The 14413-nt window shown below is 42.6% G+C and overlaps 1 protein-coding gene across 2 annotated transcripts in view; it reads right to left on the bottom strand.

The window, feature by feature from the left end:
- Positions 1-14413, bottom strand: part of NRTN (neurturin) — a 187661-nt gene that overhangs the window by 40714 nt on the left and 132534 nt on the right. The window contains exon 1 of one of the 2 annotated variants that reach the window (XM_078669133.1): positions 3366-4235. The exons of the other annotated variant lie outside the window; for it this stretch is intronic. The gene's annotated coding sequence lies outside the window, so the exon portion shown is untranslated. Of the gene's footprint in view, positions 1-3365; positions 4236-14413 lie in introns of those variants that run through there. 2 annotated transcript variants of the gene reach the window in all.

Raw genomic sequence — 14413 nt, 5'->3', positions numbered from 1 at the left:
AAAGGGTTCATGGACTTCCAAAGGAAGCACTTTTCTTGGTGGATCTCTCTAGTTAGACTGATAACTGTCTTTCAAGCTTTTTCCTGGAATCCAGCAGAGAAATGTTCATTCGCAACGCAGGCATTACATCGCAATACCTTTACAACGCAACTTTTCCAACACAAGTGCCTTTACATTGCATGTCATTACAACACATGCCATTAAAATGCATGTCATTACAACGCATGCCATTACAACACATACCATCAAAACGCACTATAAGGTTAGTAATGGAGAATTTTAGGTTTTGGGGTGGGTATAGGTTTTGGGGTAGTTGGGAATAGTAATTTTTACCCCTACGCTATCCAAAACTTTACCTACTGTTGCACTCACTGGAGTGTGAATTGTCATTTTTACCTCTATGCCATCCACCACTTTCCCTATTGTTGCACTCACTGGAGGGGCAATCATAATTTTTACCCCTACGCTATCCAACACTTACCCTACTGTTGTATTAAAAGTATTATGCGTTGTAATGGTATGCGTTATAATGGAATGCGATGTAATGGAATGCGTTGTAATGGTAGTTTTACAAAATTCATTTTAATAGTATACGTTGAAAAATCATGCAATGTAATAGTAGTTGCGTTGTAAAAACAGCGATGTAGAAGCATGCGTTGCAATTGTTTGCTTTGTAATGTCCTATATTCATCCAGCAAGATGCTGGAGTGAGAATCATGGACGAGGATGGATGTAGGTAGGTCTGCTCTACAGAGATTTGTAGATGTGTATGTTAGTGCCCAAACACAGCAGTCGGGCACCAGGTCTTGGAGGAAGTCCTTAGAAAAGAGGTAAAACTGGTGCAAAACCTCTCTAACTTTTTTTCTCTACTACAATCACACATCGTGTTCACTAACCAGCTCCCCACAATTTTCATTTTCCATCCATATCAATAGTAAAATGTTTTTTGCCGGCTGGTTGCCCTGCGATGGCTGAAAATAAGTTTTCGTCCTGCCAAAGATAGAGGTTTTTGTGCAGCATCATGTTCCTGTATTGTAATTTCTTTAACCCTGCATATCATTATTTCATGTTGATTTATTTCATTAATATTTTAGAATTATCCCAAGCCAAAGTTAATTTGTCTGCCATCAGAACCAATATCTCTTTCACAAATGTTGATTGGTGAATGCATGCACTGGAGACTGCCTTGGCATCCAAATCAGGTCCACGAGGTCCAGTTCCATGGCCTATTTTTAGACTAGCCACATATACACTCATATACAATAAATCTATGCAGAAATCCTGATTAGCAAATTCCTACCTTAAACTCGCACAACCACAACACCAGATCTACAACCTCCTAACTACCTCTACTCTCAGGTTACCTGACCGCGAAGTGAAGACCTACACGTGGTCTTTTACTGCTCAGAACAAGTCTTCTCAATGCTGCTACTCCTTGTTACTTTCAGATTATGTTTCTTTGTATGCAATGTTCCCCCTTGAATGTGTTCACCGTACACCTTATGTAAAGTGCTCTGATACCCTAGCTTGGGTCTGGTTCGCGCTCTATAAAACTATAAAAAATAAAATAAAATAAAAACTCAAATACTTAGTGAGTGGTTACTTGGAAAATCTAAGGTGGCCCTTCCCACTCAGATGTTCACAAGAAACCTGTGTCCCCCTCCATCCAAAAGTTGCATATTTCACCACCTCTCTACTTTGCCTGTACTCAACTGAGAATAATTCAAAACAGGCACTGGCAAAGCTCATTGGTTCTGACTTCCATTTTCAGTTATAAATCAGACCTATGTACTTTGACACAGTTACTGGGCATGCAGAATTTGTATTTCAACAGAGGCCCCTGCGGCAAGAGCAAGGAAGGTCACAGGTTTGCTGAAACTTATCAGCATCCTAGTGGTTGAAGTTGGTTGCTAACTACTCCAAAATGTAGTTCCTCTAATGAAAGCCATTAGAGGAACATCATTTTGGGAACCCTGTCAATGTATTTGTCACAAGGTATAACAAAGTGTTAACCAATGAGCATGCTTACATAGGTCTGACTTTTTGTTACCTGAACTGTTTGGTATAGTAGAGTTCCCACCAGCTGTTCTACATAGAAAGTCTACTCATGAGGGTAACTTTGTGGGCTAAACAATATTCATGCAGGGAGTGGGGTCCACCTGCTGAACAGAGTGCATTAACAGAGTTAAGCTTTACCCTCAAAGATGGGTGCTATGAAAAGTAGTCAGAAGATGAAGTTTACTTTGCAAGTAGAGAACATTGAGAGAAAATATTGCATAATAGATACTTTTCGAAAAAGACCAGTATTTTGGTAGCATCCCTGGGAAAGCCCATGTGCACACAAGTCTTTACTTTGTGGACAAAAAAACCTGTAAATCAGCAAGATGTTATCAAGTCAGGAAAGTAAAACAAATTAACTTGCACCTCGATGGTTTCTGATCATGCCGGTATCTTTCTGACAGCCTATCAGCAAGAACTTCTGTCACAACAACACATAAATCAGCAATTAAAATGTCACTGTGTCAGTAATAAATGGAAAACACATTGGCTGTAAAGATGGCAAGATACACATAATGTTGCATCTGCAGTCTAGTAGAAGGACTGATTCATGCCCCGTGTCCAAAACCTAATGGGAGCAGAAATGGTACACTGTAGTCATCCGCGAAAGGCCGTGGCCTTGATGGACATCCCATCCAGCCAATGGCAAGCCAAGAAAAACACATCAAAATCAATGCCAAGTGATGCCTGACTTAAAATCTCAATACTCTCTGTACTTCTTATTGTACTTTTTTGAAGAAATAATGGCATGAGGTTTCAAAGACAGAGAAAACCGGTCCTAAACAGTATGTTTCTTTGTGCACAAGTTGTGTATGAGATAAAAAGTTGAATGGGACAAAAAGTGTGATGATTGTGTTTAATTTTCAGGAGTACAATGCCCGTCATGGATTGCGATGGATTGCGATGGAATCACTGCACGTGGGCCAGAATAATACTCGGAAAAAAATAGTACAAGGTGAAAGATTTATACTCCTCTGGCCTGATCCAAACTATGATTGACACTGTCTTGAAGCAAAGGCTGAAGAGTAGAGAGTGGTTAAAGAGCGTGATCCTTTGGACCAGATTGCAATCTCTAATAGTCAACCATTCTGCACATTTCATTCAACCTGATTTATACTTTCCATTGAGTCACATACACGCTTAATAAGATGCCATATATTTCCCAAAGAAGGTCAGAACTCAGAAGATATACAAGAATATAAATCGATGTATTTGTTTAAAAAAAGTGTTACTATGGTTTGAAAAGAGAACACTGTATCTAATTAGCACAGTACAGTATAGTATGTATATATATTGAGGGAAAATACCTCACACGAACTGCGGCATCTGCAGAGGCTTGACGCCGAAACCGGTCATGCTGACTTTTTGCTTAAATAAATGTCCTGAACGAACCCCGCTGTGTCCCTTCCCTTCTTCAACTGAGAGAGGATTTTCGGCATTATTAAGTGCATTCCTGTGGAACATTTTGAGGGGACCCTTCCTATCTGGGCTGTGATACCTACAGGGCGTTGGGCAACTAACTTCAAGTATCCGAGGTATCGGAATATCACAGCCCGCCCTCACACCGGCAACATCGAGGAGCTGCTGTTATATGGCGGACTTGGACTCCCCGGGTGAGAGGCGTCTGCACTGTCCTTCGCCTCCAGCCTCGATGACATTTTGCTATGACGGCTTGGAAGTAGGGGACCCAAGGACATCTGTTTGCCGCATTTTCGGGGGTTATTCTTTTCCCTGCGGCACATCGGATACCAACAAGATGCACGACGGGATCAGCAGTCCGTGGCAGAGGCTACTGTGACGTCAGCGATAGTATGTGCAGCAGCTGGGCCTCTCATTATTCAATGGGAGGAGCTCGATATTAACTTGAGGGGAAAATACCTCACACGAACTGCGGCATCTGAAGAGGCTTGACGCCGAAACCGGTCATGCTGACTTTTTGCTTAAATAAATGTCCTGAACGAACCCCGCTGTGTCCCTTCCCTTCTTCAACTGAGAGAGGATTTTCGGTACATATATATATATATATATATATATATATATAAAAGTCAAAAAGGTTACCCTTGTAGAAAAAGCCTCCCAGCACGTATTTGTAGCACCTTTATTTGGATGAAATGCCAGCAGCGTTGCAAAAACAATTCCGCTTTGTAAATATGAAAAGGCAGCTTCTGTCAGACGCGTTTCAAAATCCTTTCTTCAGTGGCATTGGCGCTCGAACTTTCATGCCCCAGGTGCTTCTATTTAACTTAATGTGAACCACCCCCAGTGGGCGTTGCCGCAGCTCGCAGCATGCTGGTTCACGTAGTTCGCAGTGTCCTTGAAACTCATGTGAGTAGTAGCATGGAGTTCGTTTTTCAAAGATTCGTTCTGCCCCAGTGGGTAAAGCTTAGAAAGTCTTAATACAGTGCTGCCAAATTCAAGCTTTCAACCAGGCTCGTGCTTCCTGCAATTTGGTGGTCTCCCCTTGAAAAAAACACCGCAGGTCTGCTTCAGCAGAGTGGCTTACTCCGCGACTGGGTCAGCCGCAAATATAAAAGACAATCTTTGAAACGCGTCTGGCAGAAGCTGCCTTTTCATATTTACAAAGCGGAATTGTTTTTGCAACGCTGCTGGCATTTCATCCAAATAAAAGTGCTACAAATACGTGCTGGGAGGCTTTTTCTACAAGGGTAAAAAAATACATATATATACATGAGAGGAGAAAAACGGGAAGTAAGGCAGTGCACTTCATCCGCCACAAGCCTCTGAGGAGAATTATCGAAACGCGTCAGGCTGGCGTGTGACTGCTAAAAGGATCCTGCCGAAGCATGTTTTCCATACCTTTTGAATAAAGGCTGTTGCTTGGAGCCTTTGATGTAGTTCGAGTGATTCCTAGTACTTCGGATCAAGCAAGAGCTACAATATATATATATATATATATATATATATATATATATATATACAGGAAAACACTCCCAAAGCCACCTCCAATCCCACGGACCGGCGTAGCAAAACAGGAGACGGACAGGTAAACAGCAATGATGCTATATATATATATAGTATATAATGTTCCTAATCAGCAGTGATCACTTTAGCTCAAAACACAATCACATATTTATAAACAGTTCATTGTTAAAAAAAACACAAATAACCAAAGAGAATACATAGCATAGACAAATGCAATATGTCATTTATGTGGTACACATCCGTATTACAGCAATAACACAGGCGTAGATCCTGGTATTTTTAATTTTTTCAAATACTCGTTGACCACAGCCTTTTGAAGACTAAAGACACAAACAAGGTAATGGCAGAAAGGTTGCTGTCCCAAATCCAACTCTTTGTCCCAAATCCAACTCTGCATATTGTAAACAATAGGTCTTGCGGAGTGCCAGACTATCAAGCCAAACCTAAACATGCCGGCGGCATCCCGGCTCCCAGTCTGGTCCTACTACTTCACTGGCTCCCAACCATGATTTGTGGAGCATTTAACAAATGGTCCAGGACAGTAAGACACTGTTCCAGCAGCTTTCTTCAGCTAGCTTAGCTCCATCAAAGATCATTACCGTGCACATATATTTTCTTCTTTTATTGCACACACAGCTCGGGGTCATGCCTGAGTGCCAAGGCATAACAATTCTATGGCCAGTAAATGGCAGCCATACTTATATTTTTTTCTTCCATTTTCTGGGAACTGAGCACTTGCCCCTTAAAGAATCTTGCTGTTCAAATAAACAACAAGCTTCTAATGGTTTCCAACAAGTCTTAGGTTGCCAGAAAATGCTATCCATTCCTTCCACAGTGTGAGAAAGGAGTGCAACTTTAAAAGGTATTGAATCCACTGTGGTCTGGCAGTTTGAAAATAGTCCACCTGCCAAAACTGTGTGCATGGAATGTCCTGTCCTGCTGTAATGATTGTAAATATAGAATATGTTGACTGACTAATTGACTATGGTGTATTTGCAACTGTAAAGCAAGGCCACTAGACTTATGCGACAGAGGAGGGTCGAATTATGCGGTAGGGTAGACTAAATTATGCAGCAAGAAAAGGCAAATTATGCAACGTAATGAGGCACATTTTGTCATAGTATTACGTCATTATGTAATTTTTTCACGTTAACGCTGGCTGGGCAAATGTTTCACCTCATTCGTACCGGTTTAGCACCCAAAAACAGTAATAATCAAATGAAAGACGACCATTCAACGTTTGCATAGGGTCATCTATTTTGCCGCATCACGTGTTGATGCGATTTTATTAACTTTTAATTCATTTTAGCTCGAAACAAAGCTTGTTTTGGTAAGATTTGCAGTTTATGCAGCAGATGGTGGATTATGTGGCAAATGTGGCAAATCTATAACTATGCAGAAAACGCTGTGGCTGCAGAATCACACGATTCTAGTGGCCCTGCTGTACAACATAAATCAGAGCTCCCTTCAATCACTGGGCCTAGCTGTTGAATTTGCTCAGGTGCAAAAACAGTTGGTTTAGCCCACTGGAAAATTGTCATTTCTTATGCGCTACAAGTCAGCAATAGTTTGGTAAAAGAATATGAATACGTAAACATCGTTCTAAAATAATATATACGTAACAACATTAACTTCCATAACATTAACTTGGGAGGCAGCCATGCACTGTGTACAATTTTTGTATTTGTTTTTATAGGTTTACTAAACTTAAATCCACATGTATGTACCATGACTTTATATAAAAAAACAAAGGTTACAGAGACGTTATAATTTGACTGACATTTCACTCGTACAAAACCAGAGAAATTCAGCAGTTATAGTTAGCTGAACTAACTATAACTTACATCCCCCACAGTACACTGCTTCTGACCTCACATATTACATCACTTATGACATGGTCAGTGACATCACTCATGACATCTCAAATTACATCACAGATGACATCTCAAATTTGTTTCCAACCCCCAGATGGAACACGAAACACACTGTCTTGTGGTGATATTTTAACTTTGACTAACACTTCCTACCGCCTAGTGGTGCGTTTAGTTGCAATCTGCTCCTTGCACTTTAAACCTCCCATGGCAGGTTGAGGAGAATGTGGAAGTCATAAAATAAGGAGAACTGCAATGGAGGCTGTGCCGAACAAGCAAGAGGGTCTCTGGTGTGCACGACTAAAGTATTATTTTACATGGCAATGGTTCAGGATTAGTAGTCAACTCAACCAAGACACATTAGATACTCCATTGAGCTAGCTGAAACATTTTGCTGGATTCCTTGTGGATTATGGGACTGCTGTTTTTTATGGAGAAAACTCTTCCCTAGGGCACTTTACTTAAGCACCACGTCCTTTACACAAGGTCACATTATTTTTGGGGCACAGGGAAAAATAGTGATTTGCCCAGAATCACAGGATGTTAAGCTGATGCCTAGTCTGGAACCTAGTTCCCCTGTTGCAAAGTTGGCAGCTCTGTCCATAACCCCACATCCTCTCCACCTGTCTGTCATATGGGTTCCCTTCCTCATAGTCTGTACGGTCATCTGTGTGTGTGGGGTTGTGTGTGTGTGTGGGGTTGTGTGGGTATGTGTGCGGTTGTGTGTGTGTGGGGGGGGGTTGTGTGTGTGGGGGTGTGTGTGTGTGTGTGTGTGTGTGTTTGGGGGGTGTGGGGGGTTGTGTGTGGGGGGGTTGTGTGTGTGTGGGGGGGGTTGCATGGGGTTGTGTGTGTGGGGGGTTGTGTGGGGTTGTGTGTGGGGGGGTTGTGTGGGTGTGGGGGGGTTGTGTGGGTATGTGTGGGGTTGTGTGTGGGGGTGTGTGGGGGTGGGTGAGGGTGGATGTGGGGGGTGTGGGGTGTGTGTGTTCTGGGGGTTGTGTGGGGTTGTGTGTGTGGGGGGTTGTGTGTGTGGGGTTGTGTGTGTGGGGTTGTGTGTGTGGGGGGGTGTGGGGTTGTGTGTGTGGGGTTGTGTGTGTGTGGGGGGTTGTGTGTGTGTGGGGTTGTGTGTGTGTGTGGGGGGTTGTGTGGGTATGTGTGGGGTTGTGTGTGTGGGTGTGGGGTGTGTGTGTGGGGGGTTTGTGGGGGGGTCTGGTGTGTGTGGGGTTGTGGGTGTGTGTGGGGTGGTTGTGTGTGGGGGGTGTGGTTGTGTGGGGGGTGTGTGTCGGGTGTGGGGCCCAACCCCCTTTAGGTGGTTTGGGCTTGCTCGCGTTACCGTGTCCTTGAACATTTTTTCACAAAAAGCTGTGTCACCAACATGAAAAGTTTGGAAAGCTGTGATCTAGGCAGTGGTTCTCCCCAGACTATATTCTGAGGGAAAGCAACTATCAGATGCACTAGACTAAATCAGAGTCTTGTCAAATAAAACCTGAGATTCCAATTTGAAAACCAGGAGAGATAAGGCTCACACCCCTGTGACAGATTGATTTGTTTATAAGTGCGGCTCACAAGAAAATTATCAAAAGCCGCCAGGTGGGCTCTGTCTTGCCTATACAGAAATACCTCCTTTTCCCTGGAGATAGCCCTGGAGTCAATGCTTGCCATACTCCCAACTCTAGAAATTCTTTTTTTTAATAAATGTAATCCAAGCTATATTGAGGGCATTGTCCAAAGAAAGACAATCACTCAATACTTCCTTAGAGAGCTGGGCATCAGGGTTCGCCCAAATCCTTGGCCATAAGAGTAGTGGTGCCAGCTTTATCCTGTCACCTAAAGGTGTTAAGCCAAACTCGGAAAGGCGCATGAGGGCAGGGCGTGATTGAGGAGTGGGCATAGCCTACGGACATACTTATTTTCTACCTGCTGAATTGGCCCAAGACCTTCATAGCCCCAGACCCCTGCCACAAAAGTCGCAACAGAGACACATTTACTCTGATAAATCTCTGTCAGTTAAATATATATATATATATACACACACATATATATGTATATATATATATATGTGTGTGTCTGTGTGTCTATATATATATGAGTTGGTGTTTGGTTTGGTATGAATAAATAATACCATAAGCAACCAGATCTGGAGTGCTGTGTCATTTGTGGAGTAATATATATACAAACCCTAATGCTACGCAAACTTGAATCGCGAATGATTCTAGCAATGGGCACTGAGCATCCCTTTGGGCATAATTTGGATGCCGAATTACACATACACTTGGGAAGTTAGTATGATGTTAAATAATGCCTGTTCAAAAATGCCTGTTAAATCCGAATGCCTGTCTGTCTTTGGTTCTTAACTTCTGCGAAATTGTGTGGTCTTTCAAAAACAAAATATCGCCATCAGTCTGATCTAACTGTACACTAAAGGTTTCTCCCAAAAAACTTAGTGACAAATAACTAAACTGCACATATATGTAAAAAACTCTTTAGTGTCATTCAAAATCTAAACCACTCCATAATGAGCCTCAATCTAGTCTGTACTTTACAAATTCAAACCACTTACCAGATGAAACATCAATTTGTGTAATTGTTTGGGAAAATTGATTGTAATGCATACATTTGGAGAATGGAATTGAAAATGAAAGAGGACTGAATTACTCTTGTAAATAATGTAAAAATATGTACAGCTTAGATATACTCTATAATTTGTTATGTTGTTTGAACTGCAACATAGGGAAAGGCTACAGTACTTTACTTGCCACCACTGCAGTAACATTAGCAACTTGTGGGTAAATACACAGCACTTATGGAAATGGAGAATCACTTAATGTATATAGACTGTAAATATGCAAAGGGAATGCGAGATCGATATAACAAATCAACAAAAAGTACTTTACAGTTATGTTTAAATTGATCTGTGGAAAATTGGTGCAACGCACTCTTAAACTGACCAATATGGCGACAATTTTTGTTTCTAAAAATACAAGGTTGACAGCCCAGACTTTTAATGGAAATGGAAGAGGGGACTTACTTCTTTACTGCACATTGCACTTTATAAAATGGTCTAGACAGAAAGGACTCTATGGTCCAGTGGAAGGCTTGTAGTAGCCGAAACGCGTAGGCCGTCCTAAGCGTTGCACTATTATTTTTGCACATGGTGTGTAAATAAATCTTTGTTCAAACCTACCTGTTGTTGTGCCGTGACTTCGATTGCCAAGTGGAAGGGCGAGAAGAATCCAAGAAATATATATATATATATATATATATATATATGGTTAACAATATGGAGTTAAGACGATTTTATCCATACTTATGTATTTGTTTACCTTCACAATATTACGATTATTTTTTGTCGGTAATACTCTGTAGAACAATGTTTTTGTCAATATTCTGACATGCAATCCATTAATTACCCTGCCCACTGTGGCACCTTAACATACCTTTGTTGTGGTGTAATTGGGTAAATGAAAACAACTCTGGGAAGAACCAGCTTTTCAGGCTCCTGTTTGCTCTAGGCTATTAGAAAAGACATACTTCATTGGACGGGTATTATAAGGACCAGATGCCAAGACAAGAAAGCATCTGCCATGTGTTTAATGTAAGGAGTAAGACACTGATAACAAGCGATTGATCTCAGTGGCCGGGTTGGAACATACTTGGCTTCCAGGAAGCAGTGAGCTGTGAAGTTCAAGAGCAATGAACCAAGGTATTAATGAATGATTGTATCCACTGGAGGCCAAGTAAAGCAGCTCAGATGTGCTGAAGCCTCTTCTGGGAGCTTTGAGCAAAAAATAAGCTGCTGCGTTTTATACTGAACTAATAATTGGCCTTTGTGCAGGTCCGGCTACAGACGCTTTCTTGTTCATTGTGACCAATTTATCAAGAACAACTAAATGAAAAGAATATAGTAGGGCCATCAACATCACCTGTAGTGTCAAAGATGTTTTGGGATAATAAAGGTATTTGTGCCAAATATGAATATCATGGTGTCTATTTTACAATGTAAAGAGCATTTTAATGAAGGAGATAATTGTTAATCCCCATGGCTTAACAAATGGCCTTTGTGAAACTGAGGCGGTGGGATGAGATACTCATTGCATCCTCGGCCTTCTCCGACGAACCCACATCACACCCCACCTCAGGAAACTCTACTGGCTCCCCCTATAGAAGAGATGCCAATTCAAGCTGCTGACCTATGCACACAAGGCTCTACACAACCAGCGACCCGCGTACATTAACCACCGCCTGAACTTCCACCAACCATCGAGAAGACTAGGATCCACCTCCCTTTCACGTGCCCATACTTCCCGCATCTACCGAAGCAGAGTGGAGGACGCTCCTTCTCCCACATCTCAGCAAAGACCTGGAACAGCCTCCCCACACACCTCCGGACCCTCACCTCACATCTGGAATCCCGAATGGCCCTCAAGACCTAGGTGTTCGAATACACCTTCGGGCCTGGAAGCACCTGGATACCATATTGGATGATTAGTCTCGCTTTATAAATCCTGATTGATTGATTGATGAACCTTCAGAGAGATTACGATATGGTGTCAGAAACAGATTGATTTTTCACTTCCCAAGTTAGTTTAGTTCCAACTAGTGAAGTCCCAATAGCTGATTAGAGTGGATGGGCTACATTTGGGTGGTACTCACAGCACAATTAATAGCAGACTATCCTACTGACCAATTCTTCATGCATGGAAGACCCATTAGCAAAGCATCAACTTCCTTTGATGAGATGGGTGATTCCCACTGCAGTGGTGATGCAATCAGGCTGATGGAGTGGGATGGCAGACTGCCCTGGCTGCTGTGGATTGACAAAGTGGTCACTTCCATTGCAATCGCTGCATTATGGCCGGCTGTCCGGGCTGCTGTGAATACCCAAAAATGGTCATTAATATTGTACTGGTAGCTAAGGGAGGTGCAATAGAGGAAGTTCATTTGTATGAGTGACTTTAAAGAGAAGCCTCAAGCAGATGGTTTGGGTGACTTATTCTCACAACACACACGATCCCAAAAATTTGCTTAAAACAATAAAATATGCATTCTGCACTCCATCCAATACAACAACATGTACCGAGTGGCAAGATGTGCAGCCGAATGGGTTGACCGACACTTGCTACCTTTCCCACCATGTTTCCAACACAAAAACATCAAGCCTGTTATAGGAAATGCCCCAATTCTAGAAATGCTGACTAAAAAAACTCTTAACGAGAAGTTGAACCCGGTTAAACTCATTCTGCATCCCCGCCAATGCACGACGCGCACACCTGCTCCACGCTAGTGCTTCCTGGACGTAGAGAGGGCCAGGGACAGGTTCACGAGAAGTAACATCCCTGAATCCTTTTTGCAGAGCAGGAAGCAGCGGATGATCACCAAAACAGATGTGGGAAGTGTAAGTGTGGTTTGTCGGGTGGGGGTTCCGTACTGAGCTTCCGAACAGATCCCAGTAGAACTGTGCCGAGAGGATGGATCGCTGATGAGTAACACATTGCGTGGAATCCCCTGGGATCTTCTTCAGCAGTCTCATCGCCAAGTGCGGCAAGGACATTCCCAACATAGAAATATTCCTATGAATAGTTAAATGAAGATGTCCTTAGACCTTTATAGTCTTCCTAACATAACCAGCTTTCAAGTTTCAACAGTGGAGTGGATTCCTTGGCTCACTGTTGGAAAATATGATGGCTGATTTATAATCAGAAGTTCAAAAAAGTGTTGAGATCCTTCCTATCTTACCCCGCTGGATAGTTTATAAGATATTGACCTTGTTAATATACATCCTGTCATAAATTCTCTCCAGTGCGACATGGAGGGCGGTGAAGGTAAAGGGATATGAGTGTTTCATAGGGTGTGAGAAGAATTACACCTCTGATTTCTCCTACTTGCCTAGAGTTTCCGTGTGCACGAACTTTGGAAAAGTAATGGTCTTCCTCAAGGCAGGTTTCACATGGTGCTCGTACCCTTCAATAAATCTAGTCAGTTATACCCACATGCCATGCTGTGACAAAACCAGGGGCAGCCACCCAATAGCAACTGTTCTTGTTGTTAAGCCAAATTGGCAGCATCTTAATAGTTTATTGGGTGGCACCAGTTGTCCACAGGAGATTAGGATCTTTTACTCAAGGTCAGTCTGAGACTACTTGTGAGCCTTACCTGATGGTAGGTAACAAGGACAAAGTCTCAACAGGTGACTTTGTCCTTGTTACATACGTTTATCACCCAGGTTTCAACTGGGTATACGGGTGAACTTGTGTTGCTTGATCTCTAACCTGAAGGTAGGGCATGTCTCTCACTCATAGGCAGGCAGTTGCCAAATTGTTCAGAAAATCACCAATGCTGTCAAAGATCAAAAAACCATCAGTAAGACTTGTCGCCTTTTTTTCAGAAGTAAAGGCAGATGTCCTGTTTTGACAGGTTTGAGGAAAAGCGCCTAGAAACTATTCATGTTGCTATGTTAGACATAAAAACCTAACCACCTAAATTGGAAGGAATGAATTTGACGTGAACGTGGTGGTGCTCTGACCTTCTTGGTCTCTCACCCGCCTGTCAGTTACCCTGTCCCAGTTCAATAATCTGGCCATGGTTTCTTCCTCATGATGAATAGATATTAGTCGAGAAAAAGGGGTCTTGGTGATTCCAGACTTCTGAGTTGTATAGACAAAGGCAAATATTGATTCACAAATGTATTTGCAAGTCACAGTGTATGCGTTTGCATCCAAGTGGGAGTGTCATGGTCATTCCCACTTCCTAACAATTCAGAATGGGATGTAATAGTGGTTTGCGACCGCAGTGACATTCGCAAACCATTGATTGGATCCAAGGTTCGAAATGTGGTAATATTAGTTTACAGTCTGCAGACTGCGATAAACAACTTCCACCTTGTCAATATGGGCTCTGGGCATCTGGGGAAGCGGACAGTGATCTGGGAAACAGCTGCATGCTCAAATCCATAGCCCTTGGCATCATGCCAATTTTTTGTTGTCCGATTGAAGCTCCGTCCCTTGCAGCCACTATTCCTTTGGGATGTATGACGGTACAACGCATGCCTTTACAATGCGTACCATTACCACGCAGGTTTTACAACGCAAGTCGTTACAACGACTTGCATTGGGCGGCGCTGGATAGTGAATAGTTTAATTTACTATTCCAACTCCAGTCCCCGTGGATAGTAGGGAAGGTGTTGGATAGTAAATTAAACTATTCCCTATCCTACAGTGCCCTCCAGCGCAAGTCGTTGTAACGACTTGCGTTGTAAAACCTGCGTGGTAATGGTACCGCGTTGTAAAAGTTTCGTCATAAAGGATGTTTCCCTTCCTTTGAGGGATGAGGGCTGGAATCCTAAAAGACTTGTCATCTGTGGATTGAAATGCAGGGGTGGAGGTCAGCTTTCCCTCGAGAACTCAATGCGTGCATCATCAACCCTGCAGTAGGATCCCAAAACAGAGTCCTACATCAATAATCAATCAATCAATCAGGGATTTGTAAAGTGTGCTACTCACCTGTGAGGGTCTCAAGGCGCTGGCATTAACAGTAATGGTGTAGGA

Source organism: Lissotriton helveticus, chromosome 12 (genome assembly GCF_964261635.1).
Source record: "Lissotriton helveticus chromosome 12, aLisHel1.1, whole genome shotgun sequence".
NCBI classification, from domain to species: domain Eukaryota; kingdom Metazoa; phylum Chordata; class Amphibia; order Caudata; family Salamandridae; genus Lissotriton; species Lissotriton helveticus.
The sequence above is the reverse complement of the archived record's forward strand: the minus strand, read 5'-3'. Positions and strand labels throughout refer to the sequence as shown.